This window comes from Parasteatoda tepidariorum, chromosome 9, assembly GCF_982258835.1.
Source record: "Parasteatoda tepidariorum strain Cologne lab strain chromosome 9, Ptep-v5.0, whole genome shotgun sequence".
NCBI classification, from domain to species: domain Eukaryota; kingdom Metazoa; phylum Arthropoda; class Arachnida; order Araneae; family Theridiidae; genus Parasteatoda; species Parasteatoda tepidariorum.
In genome coordinates, this window is record NC_141763.1 from 71,691,704 (window position 1) to 71,707,877 (window position 16,174).

The following is a 16,174-nucleotide window of genomic DNA, read 5'->3' on the forward strand; positions in this document are numbered from 1 at the left end:
GAAGAAGTGCCTTAGAAATAATTAAAATATACGCGCTTTTATGCTGATTACGCTTTTATGGATAATCAAAAACATTAATCAGGGTTACCAAAAAATATTAATCATCATCACCATAATATTAATCAGGGTTATCAAAAATATTGATCAGGGTTATCAGAAATATTAATCAGGGTTATCAGAAATATTAACCAAGATTGCAAAAAATATTAATTCAGGATAAACAAAAGAATTCATTATGATTACCAAAAATTTTAATCAGGGTTATCAAACATATTTTACCAGGGTAAATTATAATTATTCTTTATTATATATTCTGTCCCGATTCCTAACTAAATTAATTGACTTATTTACTCAGATAGTTCTTTTATTAAATGATAAAAATTATAATTTGCTTTTATTAGATATCCATTCTCAATTACTCACTATATAATTAGTATTATTTACTCAGTATGTAATTTTGAGTAAGTGATAAAAAATATATATTTATTTTTATTAAACATTAAAATAATCTAATTTTGAGAGTAAATAATAAAAAAGTAAATCCCATTTCATTTACAATTAAGAATGACAGTAAAAGTACCTCACCGACAGTAAACTTAAGATCTAATATATGTAAATTTAAATATTAACAATACTATTTTGAATAACATTATAAATTCTTAAATCTTCTGAATCGAATGTTATGTTCGAATTAATTTGAAGCTACTTCAATATTTAATCTAATTAGAATTCGCTTTTGACGATTATTTTAATATGCGTCGAATATTTTATTTTAATTCCTCGTCGCTCAGAATTTTAAAGCACATTTTAATATTTTAAATAAATGCCAGGTTTAATTTTAATGTATTTAAATATGCAATAAATATTCTCAACAAATGTGTATTTTTATGTATTTAATTTTTGTTTTTTAATCAGAAGATCAATAAATTGAAACGATATTTGGAGAGACAAAAAACTTCATTTTACCTTTTAAATGGAAAAATTTGGGAAATTAAAAATGAAGATTTACACTTATTATTATTTAGAAGAAATTTCGTTCTCCATATAATTCTGAATTTATTCGCAGAATATCAAGGATATTAAAATATTTATTTAATTTAAATACCCGAAAGCAGATGAAAAATAACAATTGTTCTTTAATTAAATTGCTAGGCTTAGTATATATGATTTAAAATGATGAGTTATTGTTGTATATTTTTAGAATCCTTGTCAAAAATCAATAATAAAAATTTGTGCGTTGGGAAACGCAAATTGATATTTAAGCAGGGAACTTAGAAATATTTGAAACGAGTTGTTTCATTGATACTTGACGAATATCTAGCCAAGAAGGCGTAATTAAAAACAAAAAAATTTGGTAGTAAAAATCAATAAAAAAAACCCGTGAATCGCGAACTGAAATTTAAGCAAGGAATATAGAAATTCTTGTACGGGTTGTCTCATTGATTCTTGACGAGCCACTAGCGAAGAAGTCATGACGCATCATCATCAGGGGCGGATCTACTTAAGGGCTTTTTGGGCTGCAGCCCAGGGCCCCGTGGATACAAAGGGCCCTAGTCCCCACTGAAAACAAAAGGTGATATTTGGAATTTAAAAAAATATCTAATATTAAAAAAATAATATTATAAGGTTGCAAACCCTGAGATCAATCAACCCATGCATGTGCGCGTCTATCGAACGGAACGGGGAATTACCAGTCGCTTGTTTTTGGTCAGTGTATTTTTTCGCGTCTATTACGGGGACTTCCCGCAGCCCCGCTTAACACCCGACGTAATTTTGTTTTCTTTCCGCACTTCTGTTCTCGTCGTCAAAGTTACAAACTTGTTTAGTTTACTAAGAACTGTCTTGACTACTAGCAACCCTCATCCCACTGAAAACTATATTGATGTTCAGCAAGAGGACGGTAATACCGAGGCGGAAAGAAATTTAGAGAATATTAAGTTTGAGTTTGAGAAATATGTTGACGTGGGCTTGTGGCCAGAATTGCTAAATGATGATTTTATTAATGACATACTCTCACATGAAATGACTGACTTTTAAAATAAAGACCCGAAAAATATATATTCAGCTTCAATAAAGAAATACAAAGAACAAAACAGAACATTTTGAAATAGGTATTTCATTAAGAAAATGAAAATGGTCAATCACTGGAAAGATCTTGGTTATGTTATTCAACCAGGGTTGGTACTATTTTTTGTTTTACTTGCAAACTTTTTTCTGAAATCCCTTCTTAATACACAACCGGATTTTCTGATTGGAAACACATAGGAACTTGTTTAGAAAATCATGAAAATTCTAATGAACACAAGAAATCAATGTTAGTGCGGTTGACACGTGAAGGCGACAAGTTTTTTGTGAAGGCAACAAGTTAATTGTATCATTAAAAGACTTCGTGAACAACATAAGGCACCAATCAGATCAGAAACTAAAGGAATACGAAGAGAAAGCTAAAAAATTAAGTACTAGTGTGGGAATAGACTACAATGACATAAACAAGAGACGCATTACTTCAAAATTTTCAGATAAGTCTACAGATAAATTCTCAGTATACGGCGCAGAAAAATTTAAAAGAGACACGATAAACGTTGCGTTGGATAAGCTGATTATGGATTTAAACAAAAGGAGCCAAGTCTATGAGATGTATAGCAAGAAATTCAATAATTAATGAATGAATTATGAATTTGCAAGACATAAATATGGAAAACATCGATCTGGAAAGTGTACGTAATATTGTTGATTATTATCCAGATGACGTAGACGAGCATTTAGTGAATGAGTGCATTCAGTTACTTCAGTCTAAGCCAGAGTCTTACACCTCTTGCAGTGAAATTTTTATGCTAATTTATGAAAAGAAATTTGTTGATGTTTTCCCAAATTGCTACACTATCTTAAAGATTTTTTTAACTTTGCCAATCACTAGCAGTGAAGCTGAGCGCTCTTTCTCCTGGATGTCATATATAGAAAACAAATATAGGATAACAATGTCGAACCATCGACTAAATCATTTATCAGTTCTTTCCATAAATTGTGATTTAACGAAGGACTTACAACGTGATGAGCAAATAAAGGAATTTGCAGCAGAAAAATGAAATTCTTTATAATTTATATACTAGAATCAGAAAGGTTGCTTTATAATTTATATAACATAACTGCACATAACCTGTCAATTTCTTTTGCAATAATGTTGTACAGTTGCTGTTTGTATAGACAAATAAAAATAAATAAATAAAATTATTTTATTGTCCTATTTTTTTCTATATACTTATCTACATCACTATAGAAAACAGTTTTTTGACAAAATGGATATTAGGGCCCCAAAGTAGTTTCAGCCCAGGGCCCCACAAATTCACGATCCGCCCATGATCATCATCATAGTTGGCCAGACAGCCCAATGTGAGCCAATGCCTTCCTCTGAAGATTTCTCCATGACGACTTCTGATTCACCTTTGATCTCCAATTCTTTTCATTAATTGTAAGAAAATCAGACTCCACCGAGACAACCCATCTCAACCGCGGCCTTCCCCACTTTCTTGTTCCAGTGGGTCTAAAAATCAGTATCTTTTTTATTGTATTGTCATCACTCATTCGAATCACAGTGTCATCACTCATTCATTTTATTTATTTTTATGTATTTCATAATATCAGGTTGTTTATAAATCTTGTACAGTTCAAAGTTAAATCTCCTTCTCCAGTTATTGTTTTTATTTACACCACTAAGTATACTCCGCAAAATCTTTCTCTCAAATGTTGCGATACAATTTTCCTCCTGTTTTGTCATCGTCCAAGCCTCAGAAGCGTGTGTCAAGACTGGCCGGACAAGAGTTTTCTAGATTAAGAACTTTGTTTCTCTAGAAAGAAACCTAGATTTAATAAATCTTCTCATCCCATAGACAGCCCTATTTGCCAGATAGAGTCGGTTTTTTATTTCAGGAGTAATTCTGTTGTCAATGGTAATAATTGATCCTAAGTAAGTAAAACTTCTTACTGTTTCAAAGAAGTCGTGATTAAAGAACAGTAAAATCTGGTTGCAGGAGGAAACAAAAGTGTTGGAAAGTGTTTGATGTTTTTAACCCTGTCATCCTCAATAGTGATCCATTATATTTAACGAAGGTTTTTATGGGGATAGAGTATGTCTCCCAATGAGGTGAACCTGGTTTGAGTCCCAGCGATGACTAGTCAGCACGAATTCTACACCCGGCAAGCACCGACCATAGTGCTGTCATAAAACATTAGGTTTCCCTTTCGATGTTATGCAAATACGAGTTAATTCCATCAAAAAGTCTCCACGAAGGCTAGTTTTTCCAAACGTTTGATCAAGGAGTTCCCTTGTCCTCTAAATTGGGTTCAAAATTACAAGTAAAACATTGATAGTCGTAAAATAGTACTATTCTGTCAGCTGTGATTATATTCTGAGTTACAAACTTCTTATATTTAACCATGTGTAATTGCTTCTTATTATTAACTTTGTACCCCTACTGAAGATGTGACATCAATATCTCTTGTTTATATTCTTTGTAATGTTTGTTTGTATTTAGTTCATTTCTAAGTAACGCTATTTTCTGGATTCCATATTTAATATTCTCCCTAGTTGTTAAAACTCTAATTTGAAAATTTTGAATATGTTTGCTCACTAGTTCATTGCTGGCTATAAAATAAAATGATTTGATGGGATCTTAATGCGTATAATTCGTTTTACTAAATCTTTGAAAAGAATCTAAAAATGCGTATTAAGGGCGGTTATTTAAAACACTCTGCACACAAACGGAATGGGTCCGTTCCCAGTTTTGAGGTTTCGGAGCTTGTTCCAAGAAATTCTGAAGTAACTGTTCGAAAACAGACAGAAAAGGTTAAGCGGTTTTAATCTTAGAGAAGAGTAGAGATATTCCATACTTCTCTTTTTACAATAAACAAACAATTTTGAGTTAAATTAAAATGTTTTAAATTTTTTTTTTAATTTTAATTCAAAATATTTTCTAACCCTACGAGATAGTATTTTTTTTACTGTAACTTTTTCATGAAAACGAAAATTCTTATGAAATTTGCACTTAGTTTAGAATTTGATTGGCGCATTTCAAGCAGATTGAATCAAGCCATATTCAGTAAGAATGTTCCTTAAGTTTCTAAAAATTGTGAATTGTATTTTATTATTCTTTAAGATTTTATTTTACGGTATTTTTAATTAATTTATTTTTGAAGAAGGAATAATGACATACAGACATACGATGACATAAAGACACACATAAGACATAAATAATGACATACGAGAATACTATGAACTTGATCGTTTGTAAACTATCGTCAAACGATTGTTTACTTTCCATAGGTTGAAAGAATTTGGAGAGAGCTCCGAGTTAACCCTACGCGATAGTATTTTTTACTGCAACTTTTTCATGAAAACGAAAATTCATATGAAATTTGCACTTAGAAGTCTAGAATTTGATTGGCGCATTTCAAGCAGATTGATCAAACCAGATTCAGTAAGAATGTTCCTTAAGTTTCTAAAAATTGTGAATTGTATTTTATTATTCTTTAAGATTTTATTTTATTGTATTTCTGTCCCGCAGTGGACTAATCGTTAAGACACGGTTCCCAGCAGATCACCGAAGTCAAGCATCACTGGCTGCGGTCAGTGTGCGGGTGGGTGACCACTTGGATCAGTCTGCGTAGGGACCGAGGGTGTGCGGTATTGGTCCTCGTTAAACTGTGCTACCGTAAAGTGCTCGACTTCGCGCGCAGGTCGTTCGGCTACCAAAGCGGGGGTGCCATCCCCTCCGCAGAGGATCAAAATTGTGATGGCATGTCTTCGGATCATCCTCCGGGATGTTTCCCAGACCGTCGCCAATAGCCCATTGTGCAGCTCTAGTTAAAGTTAGTAAAAGTTACATAATTTGTTTAAAATAAATAAATACATAAATAAAAATAAAATGAAATATCTGAATTCCAAAAATAAAAAAAAGCTAATACTTCTCTTTAAATTATATAAAGACTTGTTAGTTTTTAATTGATGAATATCTGTTATATCAGGATTTAATGTAAAAATAATTAGAAGAGGGATTAGGGAAAAAATTAACTATTTCTAAATTAAATACTTTAATACCAAGAAACAACTAAAACAATGTTTAACGATATTCTTGAAATACAATTTATTTTATTTTTTCATCAGACGTAATTTGAGAATTGGATTTCAAAAATAAATTAATGCAGTAAACATGAAGTTAATATTTCGCTAATTAATATAAATCGCTTTAGTGGAACATTTAAATTTAATACTTAAGCTCTTTTTCTCGGAATGAAAGAATAATAATTAATCTTCTGAGCTTTGTGTTTTCAACTAATTAACTAAATTTATTTTTCAAACCAATTTTCTAATTTGCATAATTATCGCGACGAAAACTTACAAAAAAAAAAAAAATTAAAAATAAATAAATGGATGTTTTCTGAGAATTAATATTAACAAAATATTTATTTTCTAAAAAATGTCAGCAGATTCTTGGAAAGAAAATGACAATTAGTTACTTTTCTTGAAAAATCTATTTATGAGGAATAAATTTTTTCCTTCAATTTCTTATGATAATTATTTTTATGGTTATATCACATTTATATGTCAAGCGTTTTAACAATGTTTTCCAATTAGTTTTTTTTCTATAAATAGTAATTTTTTTCCCTAAAAAATTTATGAAAATTTATTATTTATGTATTTCAGTTTTATAATATTTGAACTACTTTATTTTAAGCAAAACTATTATCAAAACAAAATGTAAATTGTGAAAATTATTTAAAAAATATTTTCCAATGTGAGTACCATTACTATTGCATTAACTGTAGTTCTGCTATAAACTGATCGTAAACATACGGTTCTCAAGCATTACTGGCTGAGGTCAGTAAGCGGGTGGGTGACCACTTTGATCAGCCTGCGTTGGGACCGAGGGTATCGGTCCTCGTAAACTGTTCTACTATAAAGTGCTTGACCTCGCGTGATGGCCGTCGGGTTACCAAAGTGGAGGAACTGTCCCCTTTGCAGAGAATCAAAATTTTGATGGCATATCTTCGGATCATCTTCACGGACTTTTCATCATTCAAGGATTCATCCTCAGGGATTGGTTTTCAGGGATAATCTTAAGGGATTGTTGACAAGACAATCACCAAGACAATCACCTATTTTGCAGCTCTAGTGTGACGTAAATAAAGTATATACCTACCTACAGCGATTTAGTAATTAAATAGAGATCTCTTTGGCAGAGAGGCCATGTTGATTTACCAAAGTCTTTGTGACGCCTTTTACTATTTTGCTGTTGTTGTTGTTCATTTATGTCGGGCTAGATCTGCACAATGGGCTATTGGTGACGGTTTGGGAAACATCCCTGAAGATAATCCGAAGACATGCCATCACAAATTTGATCCTCTGCAGAGGGGATTTCTCTATTTTGAGTTACAATAATTATAATGATACTTTGGTGTCACAGATTCTATCGTTATCTCACATTTAATTTCTGTTGTTGTTGTTGTCATAGGCTATTAAGGGGTGCGATTGTACCTGTTTTCGAGTGGCGCCCTCTATCGTCAAGAATTCTACTTCTGCTTCACACCCGTTTAAAGGGCGGAACCATTCAGACATTCATTCATGCACAGATCGTAATTTTGACCTGAACCAGCATGATCAATCTCCAATTCTGTATACCCCATAAGTATAATTTGTTATGGGAAAATGGACAGTCACCATTTGCTACATGGGGAGTCTTCGGCCGGCTGGATTCGAAATCCCGTTCTTACGAGGGTGAATCAAGCGCCCTGCCAACCAGGCTACTCCGGCCTCCCATTTAACTCATGGAAAATTACATTGATGGCAGTATCCTATAGATTTGTTTTGATTCTTGTTCTCGGGTTCAGGAAACGGTGCTTTCTGTTTTTAAAAAAAAACTATCTGTAAGAGTCTTTCTCCAACCGATTAAGCTATCTGATGGGTTGTAAATGAGATTTCTTTGTTTTACTTATTTGTTAAATAAGTCAAACCACGAAATCAGGCTTTTTACTTGTTTCTTGATCTACTTGTTACGCACAATTAAATAAAGGTAACACACAATACAAATGACAAAAGAAGATTTATGATAAGTAGTGATGGTGATTGAACCATGATTAAATCGACAGTAAAATGACGCATTTTATCTTCCATTTGATTATGGTTCAATGGGCCCTTCCAGGCCGTTTGGTCACGTCTTTCCGTCAAGCGTCCTGCAGCGTGGAGGTTGCCGGTTCGAGTCCCACCGTAACCATGGGATGTATATTTGTGATGTCCTTATCTTACTAGTGCTAATCTGTTTTTAAACCTGACAAGGACTTATAAGCTGTGCTTTGTAATGAGTAAATAAGCCTGTAATCATGAATAAGTAAATAAATAAAGCAAAAATTAATTCCAAGTAATACTCCAAGTACAGCATACCATGTACTGGCTGTGCTTACCGGGGCTGTATAGAATATACGAGTTAAGACTTCTATATCAAAGAGAAAATTCGACCATGGTAGGTTTAATGTAGATCTGTTATTTGTTTCATTTATTTATTTTATGCATAAATGTATAGATTTGTGAGAGCTATATAAAAAAATTGGTAAATTTAGTCGTCCTTTAATTAAATGTTCTGAAGCATAAGGTAGTAAGCTTGCTTCACCCCTTAAATCCTAGCTATTGTAGGCAGGTACTTTATTTAGGCACTGGAGCTGCACATTGGGCTATTGGCGACGGCCTGGGGCACATCTGTGAGGATGATCCGAAGACGTACCATCGCAATTTTTTAGAGGCCACTTCCACAATTTGAACTTATATCTGAAGGGGAAGGAAATTTTCTTCAGATTCCTGTACTCATGGAACTGCTCAGCGATCGACCATAGGACTTTCGATTCCTCAGATTTTACGAACACGTATATCGCATGCACTCTGCACGTCTTAGCGGAGTTGAGGATCAAATCTAGATCTCTCTGGACCGGAGTCAGGCTCTCAAACAACTGGGATACCACGGTTCCCAAGCCATTGTCTTTTTATAATGAACTTGTGTTATTTGTGGTGATTGATATATAATATGACTTGAAGAAGGTTAATTATTCGAGCACAAGAAGCTCGCAGATTTGTAAGTGAATTAAAATCCCCAGTCAAATTAAAAGATATCACAAATTACGGAATGATGAAAAAGTAAGAAAATAAGACAAAGTTGTATCATGGATTATGATGGGAGTTGAACTAGGCACCTTTAGACACCTATATGTTCGATGGAAGCTCTTCGGGATCGCTGATGGATATTCGTCTCACTGTGGCACTGGTTGGAATGGACAACCCCGGCCTTTAAACTGTGAACTTTTGAAGTTGATGCCTCAAATAAGCGCTTGAAGTCATTGACGTTATTCAATAACTCTTGGAACGAACCTATGGTCTTTTTTTATAACTTTAGTCTCTACTCTACGTCTACCAAAACATATTTTATTAGCCGGAGTTCTACAATTTAATTTTCATGTGTAATATTCTCGTGTTGCAGATCTTCTGTGATTTTGGGAAACGAACCTATGACCTTCTCTGTTGCAATGTATAACGTTATTACCTAAAGCCTCCCTGTCCCCAATATTTCCATGTTATTTTTATATTCGAAATATCCACTAACTCATCTGTTCAATACATAGAAAGACAAATAAACGAAATCAAAGAATATAAGAAAGGATATAAAGTATACTCTATCCTTTATGTATATTCTTAAGTTTGCATGTGCTAAGGTGCTTTAGTCACTCTAGAGCTCAGAACATAAAGCTACAATTTTCTCTGCATAAGTCTGGAATCCTAATCTTTCATTCATCTCGATTTTCCCTTTGAAATTTAGAGATCATCCAATTTCAGTTAAGATAGTGTATGTTTCATTTGTTGTCTGGAATCAAAGGATTTCAGAACTCGCAATCTTCATTGGGAGGAGGGAGTACCTTCTTAACTGAATCGTCTCGCCGTTCTATCAAACGCTGTGCAGCATGGAGGTAACAGATCCAATCCCAATATCACCCTGGATGTATCTATACGTTGTCATTCTGGTGCACTTCATAATGAGCTCACAAGCCTGCACATGTATCTGTAACAACAAATAGATAAAAATAAATCTTCGTTGACATGCTTGTAAATACTAATCTCGCAGAACGCAGAAATAGGCAGTCTGAAGTGTCTCCTATCAATCAAACAAAACAAGGTAAGTTGCTGGGAAAGTACTTTATTTACTTCGCACTATGGCGACGGTCTGAGAAACATCCCTGAGGATGATCCGAAAACATGCCGTCACAAATTTGATGTCCCGCAATGGACTGATCGTTAAGACACGGTTCCCAGCAGATCACCGAAGTAAAGCATAACTGGCTGCGGTCAGTGTGCGGGTGGGTGACCACTTGGATCAGTCTGCGTAGGGACCGAGGGTGTGCGTTATCGGTCCTCGTTAAACTGTTCTACCGTAAAGTGCTCGACTTCGCGTGCAGGTCGTTGGGCTACCGAAACAGGGGTGCCATCCCCTCTGTAGAGGATCAAAATTGTGATGGCTTGTCTTCGGATCATCCTCAGGGATGTTTCCCAGACCGTCGCCAATAGCCCATTGTGCAGCTCTAGTGTGATGTAAATTAACTACAACTACAAAAACAACAAATTTGATCCTCTGCAGTGGAGATGGCTCCCCTGCTTTGGTAGCCCGACAATCTGTGCACGAAGTTGAGCACTTTACGGTAGAACAGTTTAACGAGGATCGATACCGCACACCCTCAGTCCCTACGCAGGCTGATCAAAGTGGTCACCCACCCGCCTACTGACCGCAGTCAGTGTTGCTTGACTTCGGTGTTCTACTGGGAACCGTGTCCTTACGATCAGTCCACTGCGGGGCCAAACAAATTAAACGTAGATTTAACATTTGGGCGATATCGTCCCCCAAAATTACTGTAGCCTGAAAGTAGAGGGTTCGAATCCCACTGTAGCCCTGGGTGTTGTCTTTTGTGCTGTCCTTCTCTGTATTGTGCTATCTGTCCCTCAACTTGACAAAGGTTTATAAGCCTTAATTGAGCACACAAGCCTGCAAATGCATGTTGTACCAATAAATCGATTTCAGAAGTTGGTCATGCCAGAAAATGTTATTTTTTTATTTTTAATGGCGGGCACTTGGAACTATTGTCCATTGGCCACAGAAAGCGCCAGAACTGCTAACTCTCTTTTCGTTACCCAGTGGGCACCTGTGGTGAAGCCACGGCGGTGGAGCAGCGTCGGCCACGTCACACTATCACAACCCGTTTATAGGGCGGGTCACATTCACACGCAAAGGAGAAAGGACATAGAACACAGATAGAGAGAAAGAAACATCCATGCCTTGCCCGGTATTCGTACCCAGGACCTTTCTGATGCAAGGACAGTTCCCTGCCCCCTACACAGGCCGGTCGGCTGTAGCCTCAGAAAATATGCAATTAAGATTAAAACGTTACTTATTGTAAGTACATTTTTGCTTCTTATTTTTAGATTAGTAATAAAGAAGTTATAGGATAAATGTATCTGGCTCTGACTTTGAAGGAGCAAAATTTTTCAAAATTAATTAATTAAATTTGAAGGAGCAAAATTAATTAATTAAATTATTGAATGCATTATTTATTGAATGTATTATTTATTTCAAAGCAGTAAAAAAAATGTAATTTTAAGATATTAGTATTTAATATTTCTTATTTCAGATGTTTCTTTACATAGTTATTGAAGAAATTATATGTGAGCTATGTTATTGATTATTGTATTTAAAGATTTGCTTATCAGATTTTAAAAAAAAAAATTCATTTTGACTCTTATTATTCTGATAAAAATCGTAAAATTTTTGTAACTATGAATAGTAATGACTTATAACAATTATTTTATTTTTATGTGTTATTACTTTTTATTTAAAACGATTTTTTTTAAAATTATTTTAATTCTGAAGAACATTGGCCTGTAACAATTTCTATAGGGGAGAGTGGGGTCAATTGTAACAGGGTACGATAGTAACAGAGCAAAAATTTCACGTGTCGGGTTCTAGATTTGGTTCGTAGGTGGCGCACGAGGTGCATTTAATAAATCTACATGTACACCCCTGCTGACAACCATTTTTATGTACTTTTGAAAGAGTTACATCACAAAAGATATTTTCACGCTATGTAAGTACATTTTTTGGTATTAGAATATTATATTGTAGCAAAGCAGTTTTGTTTAAACAAATAAAAATTATTAGCTGAATATGTAAGTGGACACCTTAATTAACATTTAAAAAAAAATATTAGTTTTTTTGTTTAACTAGCATCGTTTTTAACAAATGAAGCTGAAATGGCGTCTTGGGGACGATTGTAACAGCTGAAAATAAGTAATCTTATGTTTACAAACCATTACTTAACTCTTTAAGAGCCACCAATAGTTTCCTATATCATTTATATTATGTTGCATGTGCATTATTTTATTTGTCAACTTTCACAGCATAAATTGAAATTTTTAATCCGTTAAAGTTAAAAGTTTAACCCTTAAGGTCTCTGCTCATTATTATTTTTACTCCTAAAATATTACTACTATTTTGATCAATAAAAAAATATATTACAACTATGATGATATGTATAATTAACTATGTTTTAGTTGAATTTATGAACTGTTACAATTGACCCCGTAAGTGGGGACAATTGTAACAAGTGCACGACTGTCAAAAATTGTGAATAACTAATATAATAATATTTAAAATAAGGTATTTATTTTTTTTCTAGCAGAGGATAGTCTACTTTACTCGTCTGTCAATTAATACTAATAATATATTGGATTTTTTGTCAGTTAAAAATAGTTAAGTAAAAAATGTTACAATTGACCCCACTTTCCCCTACTTTTCAGTGAAATCATAAGGGGAAAAAGATGCAAATATAAACTTTCTTTTACGAAAACATATTTTCTGATCTGTACTATTATTAGCAACGCTGCGATTTCAAAATATTTTTCTGTTAACTCCTTCAATATAAAGCTCGGATATCGTTATTTGTAAATTGTAAATTTTTTCTGACTAAATATCGTAAATATCATCTTATACGATGAGTATCACATGCACGATAATTATGGAAAACCACAGTATCGTGCTTATTACTAACTTTTATAATATCGACAACGATATTATCGTGACTGCTGTGATTCTCAGATCAAGGACTTAAGTAAACTCTAACTTGCATCACGCTAATTCATTAGAAGGTGTAAAAATTAAATGAATTATTGAAAAATATCGAATTATTGAGAAGTATCGAATTATTGAGAAGTATCGAATTATTGAAAAATATTGAATTATTGAAAAATATCGAATTATTGAGAAGTATCGAATTATTGAAAAATATATGAATTATTGAATTAAATGAATTATTGAAAATATAATTGAAAAATATCGCCATACACCGTGAAATGCCAATATTTTCGAAGGAAAAAAAAATCATGAATTTTTAATATATTTTTTCTCGAATTATTGTGAAATTAAAATTTTTTCATTCCCAGTGTTGCTTTAGACTCTCCATTAAATCATTTTGTTTTCTTAATCTTTTAAAATAAATCAAAAAGTAAACATATACCAAAAGTAATAAACATTTTGACGCATGCTATTTTTGTTCACAAAGGTTAAATACACTGCCATATTTCGCTCTCTTCGCAATACACAGATATGCTAAATAAGCAATAGAAAAATTTACTATCTGAAATTCGCTTTTCTATGGATGAAAATGTTGTACGTAGAAAGCATATAAAATACGATATAAAGATGAATTGAAATTCTTTTTGAGAAAATTTGGCGGAAAGCCAACTAAAAAAAAAAAGTGTACGAAAAAGATTTTTCATATTACGATCAAATATTTCCAAGATTCCTATCATTTTCAATCTTTTTTTCTTTGAATAAAAAGCATTTTCAAAATTTTCTTCCTCGCAAAACTTTATGATCGCTATATGTGTAATATTTTTGTTCAGCGTACATAAATAAAGTTGATATTGAAGTACTTAATTCTTTTTGTGTCGTATTTTATATTTCTAGAATCTTAAGGCAAGTATTACTGCGATAGAAAATTTATTAAACTTTTTTTTGCTTATATGAAAGTATACTTCCTTGTTTAAAGCAAGATACTTGTTTTTTAATTTTGAATTCGTTGAAATTCTGTGAAATTATGTGAATACATTACCTTTAATATTTAAATAGGGTGAGGAAAAATTTTAAGGTATCCAACTGGTTTCAGAAGTTTTTTTTCTTCCTTCTTTTTTTTCTTCTGTTTCTTTGAAAATAGCCCTTGTTAAAATTTTATTTCTATTCAGCAGGGGTTCTAACATTATAAATCTGAAGCAAATCTTAATAATTTTGAAATATTTTTTTCAAAATAAGGATAAATTTAAGCATAAAAACTGCAAACTTTGCATGTCCAAAAGCTCCACAACAAATTGTAATGCATAAATATCAATTTTTTTCTTCCTAGATCAATAATATGATTACCAGTGTTTTGAACTAAAATCTTTAAAAAATTTCAGATATACAATGAAATAGAACTAAATGTAATATTCAGTATTGATTTTTGAAATAAAAATTCCAAACATTCTTACCTAAAGCATGTTGAAAATAATAAATTCATATTATTTAGACCTAATCTTTTATTCCAAAACATATCAAATATTATACAAAAATGGAATACAAAGTTTCAATAAATTCTATGTTAGACATTTTTTGTAATGTGTCTAAACGCAAGAGATTTTCTGAAAATGCATCTAAATTATGCAATGGGATACCTGAAAGTGACGTAGTGTGTGTATCTCGATCCTCATTGGTTGCTGAAACGTGACATTTGTTTACATTAGCAACTGTTCTTTCTATTCTATTTTGAGTAGGCAAAGCCAATACCTCCTAGATGAGAGAAGGCCCCAGCACTGGTTACCATAAACAAGAAATTTTATCTTTTGGCAGTCTGAAAGTAACGGCATATTTCGTATTTCTCAATAAATCTAAGTTAAGTAAAATATTTCGACAAGAAAGAATTATATTTTAACAAATTTGATGTGCGATACGACGTTATATTTAATCAACTTCACTTTAATTAACATTTTAACTTATTTGGAGAAACTTAGCTAGACTTTAACACGCCATCTTGCTTATAAATGATCATCTGGTGTTGAGGTTATAGGACACGTGTCCGTGTATCAGTGATCGTCTTGTTCTCGAGTTGCAAGTACTTAATTGCTATTCTGTTTAGTTTGTTAGCAAGTGAAAAAACAACAACTTCGATTCCAAAGTTAGGAGAACAAAAATTCAAAAAATCTAGAAACTTAATGAACAAAAATTCAAGTCTAAGTGATAATAATAATAATAAAAGAAAAATCGAAATTTTCGTCAAAATTGCCTTTTTTTACCCATTAGGATATCTTAAAAAAGCAATAATTATTTTACTTTTCATTTTTATAATTTTTTTTTTCAAATATAAAAAATTATTATTTTTTTAATTTTAATTTTACCAAAACTATTTTGTTGTTTCTGAACACTAATATAAACTTTTGACAGTTATTTTTTTTATCTCTGACAATTTTCATTATTGGTGCTTTATCTGCAAACAATTTCATTTCGGCGGGTTTTACGAATTACGTTTGCTTTTATAAAAAAGTAATTATGTTTGAAAACGATTATTTATAAAACAATTTCTGTATGAAATATTATATTATTGTACGCAGTAGATTTATAGAATTCGTGAATTGATTGTTCATAAAAATAAGAAATACATCAGTATATATATTTAAGGAAAAAAAACTTTTTTTTTGTAGTTTTTAATTTACTACAGGTTTTTACCGGTTGACTTTAAACATTATTTAATTATAAAAACTCCTGATTGTAAGATTTAAACTAGTTGATTGAATATCGAACAAACAAAGTGTATCAACTTAATCACATACCATCAGAATATTGAAAATGCATGAAACTTTCATTTGAATCAGGATAAAGGATTAAGTTAATATCTCTATAAAAAGTGATTTGTACAGGTTTTTTCCGCTTTTCCGCTAAATATGTGTTTTATGACATCGAAGTTATCTTGCGATTTTTCTTTCTTTCATTTTGTTTTTCCGCTTCGTTTCTTTCTTGTTTTTGCATTAGACTTAGTTATTACAGTTTCGTTTTGTTACCCGGAATAC